The 4,254-nt window shown below is 43.5% G+C and overlaps 1 pseudogene; it reads right to left on the bottom strand.

Moving 5' to 3' along the window:
* Positions 1–423: 423 nt before the first annotated feature.
* Positions 424–1,163, bottom strand: LOC142831601 (ras-related protein Rab-5B pseudogene; annotated as a pseudogene).
* Positions 1,164–4,254: the final 3,091 nt, after the last annotated feature.

Genomic DNA, 4,254 nt, shown 5'->3' with positions numbered 1-4,254 from the left:
TTTACCTTCCATCATCTTGGGAGGAGGAGGAAACAGGATCAAGAACAGAGAGTGGTGAGAGGTGGGGGAGGGGAGAGACAGGAGATAGAGTCTTCCCTGAAACCCTGGGAAGAACACAGTGGGGGAGTAACAGTGAGGAGGTCACTGTTTGTACCTAGAATACAAAGTAAAGGAAGTTTGTTTTGGAAGGAAGGTCCTAGGGAGACTTGACCCCAAACCCCAGAGTAGGGCATAGTAGTGGTAACAGCTACCTGGTGTTGGTTGCTGAAGTGTTAAAAAGTACCATGACAGCTGTCAGGAGGCAGCCCTTGGGAGCCAGGGTGCAGTGGGCCGTCACTGCAGGGGCTGTGTGCTGAGGGGTGGAGACGGAGGTTATGTCTTAGCTCTCGTGCTAACTCCACACGTGTTTGCTGCCAGTCCCCCTCAGTTGCTACAACACTGGCTCTTGTTTTGGTGTTCAGGGAGATCCACACCCCAACTCCGGCCTGCTACACCCCCCAGATTCTGGGGTTCACTCTTTGGCAACTTCTTTGCCATTGCCAGGAAGAGATCATTCACGTTCAGAGCCGTCTTAACTGGTTTCCATAATTAATAAGCTGTTGTCACCTGTGTATGCCTGAGCCTCTTCACACTCCTTGTTGGCAAGGTCAGCTTTGTTCCCTGCCAAGGCAATAACAGTGCTAGGACTGGCTTGCCACTGAAGTTCCTTTGACCATGTCTTTGCCCAGGCAAAACTTTCCTGATTAGTAATATCATAAACCACAACTGCAGCCTGGGCACCCTTGTAGTACATGGGGACTAGGCTTGGTATTGCTCCTGCCCTGCCGTGTCCCAGATTTCAAACTTGACTGTTGTGCCATCTAGACCCACAGATTGGGTGAGGAAGGCCACTCCAAAGGTACTTTCCTGGTACCCGTGGAACTGCCCTTTGACGAAACCAACACCAGGCTAGATTTTCCCACTGCAGATTCTCCCAGCAGGACCAGTTTGAACTGGCATATTTCGGTGGCCTGGGGCTGCCCATTAGACCTGGTTGGACTTCTGCTAGTCACAGCCAGGCTATCAAAGTAGGAGAGGCTAGAGGGAGGGGGATGCCACAAAGCAGCGAAGTGGGGAGGAGTAGGGGAGGGACTTCCAGGCTTCAGTAGCCAAAGAACAGCCATGGCAGTTCAGGTGAGAAACTGCATTTGTGGGCTTAGTCCCTAGAAAAGAGATAGAAGAAAAAGTCAAAGTCAAAATTCCCAGGCATGAAGGCACACACCTGTAGTCCCAACACTTGGAAATTAGGGCAGGAGAAGTCAGCAGTTCAAAGTCACCCTTGGCTACTTGGTGAATTTGAGTCCATCCTGGGCTACACGAGACCCTGACTTAGAACAAAACCAAGCCAAATCAGCTGAAGAGCGAGCCCGGGTATGTTGCAGAATATTTTCACCCGTCTAATGCTCAAGACACGCTCCTTTTTATTATTTGTTTATTTACCTATTTATTTATTTTTTACATACTAACCCAGTTCCCCCTCCCTCCTCTCCTCTCGCTCCCTCCACCTTCCCTCCATCCACCATCTGCTCATCAGAGAGGGTAAGGCCTCCCCTGGGAAGTTAATAAGTTAATTAAGTCTGTCCCATCACCCCACCCCCCACCCCGTGCCTTGAGCGAGGTATCTTGCAATAGAGAATGGACTCCACGAAGTCAGTTCATTATTAGGGTTAGATCCTGGTCCCGCTGCCAGTGTCTCCACATACTGCCCAAGCCACACCATTGACCCCTGCATTCAGGGAGCCTTGTTTGGTCCTATACAGGTTCCCCAGTTGTCAATCCGAAGTCAGTGAGCTCCCACCAGCTCGGGTCAGCTGAATCCGTGGGTTTCCCCATCATGGTCTTGACCCTTTTGTTCATATTATCACTTCAATTGTACCCTGGAAGCTCAGCCCAGAGGTTAGTAGTGGATCTCTGCATCTGCTTCCATCTGTCTCTGGATGAGAGTTCTAGCTTCTCTGGGGTTATGGACTGTAGGCTGGTTATCCTTTGCTTTACATCTAACATCCACTTATGAGTGAGGCGGCCGGGCCATGGTGGCACACGCCTTTAATCCCAGCACTCGGGAGGCAGAGGCAGGCAGATCTCTGGGAGTTCGAGACCAGCCTGGTCTACAGAGCTAGTTCCAGGATAAGCTCCAAAGCCACAGAGAAACCCTGTCTCAAAAAACCAAAAAAAAAAAAAAAAAAAAACCCACTTATGAGTGAGTACATACTATATTTATCTTTCTGGGTCTGGGTTACCTCACTAGTTTTTGTTGTTGTTGTTGTTGTTGTTGTTTCATTCCATTGCTTGCAAATTTCAAGATGTCATTGATTTTTACCGCTGAGTTGTACTCCACTGTGTAAATGTACCACATTTTCTTTATCCATCCTTCAGTTGAGGGGCATCTAGGTTGTTTCCAGATTCTGGTTATTATGAATAATGATGCTATGAACATAGATGAGCAAATGTTCTTGTGGTGTGAGTATATTCCCAAAAGTGGTATTGCTGGGTCTTGAAGTAGACTGATTGCTAATTTTCTGAGAATTCACCATTCTGATTTCCACAGAGACTGTACAAGTTTGCAATCCCACCAGCAATGGAGAAGTGTTCCCCTTATTCCATATCTTCTCCAGCATAAACTGTTATCAGTGTTTTTGATCTTAGCCCTTCTGACTGGTGTAAGATGGTATCTCAGAGATGTTTTGATTTGTATTTCTCTGATAGCTAAGGATGTTGAGCATTTCTATAAGTGTCTTTTGGCCATTTGAGATTCTTCTGTTGAGAATTCTCTGTTTAGGTCTGTACCCCACTTTTTATTTGGATTATTTGGTAGTTTGATGTCTATTTTTTTGAGTTCTTTGTATATCAGCTCTCTGTCAGATGTGGGATTGGTAAAGATCTTGTCCCATTCTGTAGGCTGTCGTTTTGTCTTGTTGACCGTGTCCTTTGCTTTACAGAAGCGTCAGGAGTTTCAGGAGGCTCCATTTATTGTTTCTCTCAGTGTCTGTGCTACTGGTGTTATATTTAGGAAGCGGTCTCCTGTGCCAATGCATTCAAAGATACTTCCCATTTTCTCTTCTATGACATTCGGTGTGGTTGGATTTATGTTGAAATCTTTGATCCACTTGTACTGGAGTTTTGTGCATGGCGATAGAATCTATTTGCATTCTTCTACATGTTGATATCGTTATGCCAGAAATATTTGTCGGATGTGCTTTCTTTTTTCCATTTTATATTTTTAGCTTCTTTGTCAAAAATGAAGTGTTCATAGGTATGTGGGTTAATATTAGGGTCTTCAATATGATTCCATTGTCTGTTTTTATGCCAAAACCAAGCTGTTTTCAGTACTGTAGCTCTGTAGTAGAGTTTGAAGTCAGGAATGGTGATGCCTCCAGAAGTTCTTTCATTGTACAAGATTGTCTTGGCTTTCCTGGATCTTTTGTTTTTCCATATGAAATTTAGTATTGTTCTTTCAAGGTCTGTGAAGAATTGTATTGGGATTTTGATGGGGATTGCATTGAATCTGTAGATTGTTTTTGGTAAGATTGCCATTTTTACTATGTTAATCCTACTTATTCATGAACATGGGAGATCTTTCCATTTTCTGATTTCTTCTTCAATTTCTTTCCTTTGAAGACTTAAAGTTCTTGTCATACATGTTTTTCATTTGTTTGGTTAGAGTTACCACAAGATATTTTATGTTGTTTGTGGCTATTATGAAAAGTGATGTTTCTCTGATTTCTTTCTCAGTCCACTTATCATCTGTATATAGGAGGGCAATTGATTTTTTTTTTTTTAGTTAATCTTGTATCCTGCCACATTACTGAAGGTGTTTATCAGCTGTAGGAGTTCCCTGGTAGGATTTTTGGGGTCACTCATATATACTATCATATCATCAGCAAATAGCCAAAGTTTGACTTTTTCATTTCCAATTTGCATCCCTTTGATCTCATTTTGTTGTCTTATTGCTCTAACTAGAACTTCGATTACTATATTAAATAGATACGGAGAGAGTAGACAGCCTTATCTTGTTCCTGATTTTAGTGAAATTTCTTTGAGTTTTTCTTTATTTAGTGTGATGTTGGCTGTTGGCTTGCTGTATATTGCCTTTATTATGCTTAGGTATGTTCCTTCAAAAGGTATGTCTCTTCAAGACCTTTATCATAAAAGGGTGTTGGACTTGGTCAAAGGCTTTTCCAGCATCTCATGAGATGATCATGTGGCTTTTTTCTT

This window comes from Microtus pennsylvanicus, chromosome 11 (assembly GCF_037038515.1).
Source record: "Microtus pennsylvanicus isolate mMicPen1 chromosome 11, mMicPen1.hap1, whole genome shotgun sequence".
Taxonomy (NCBI): domain Eukaryota; kingdom Metazoa; phylum Chordata; class Mammalia; order Rodentia; family Cricetidae; genus Microtus; species Microtus pennsylvanicus.
The sequence above is the reverse complement of the archived record's forward strand: the minus strand, read 5'-3'. Positions and strand labels throughout refer to the sequence as shown.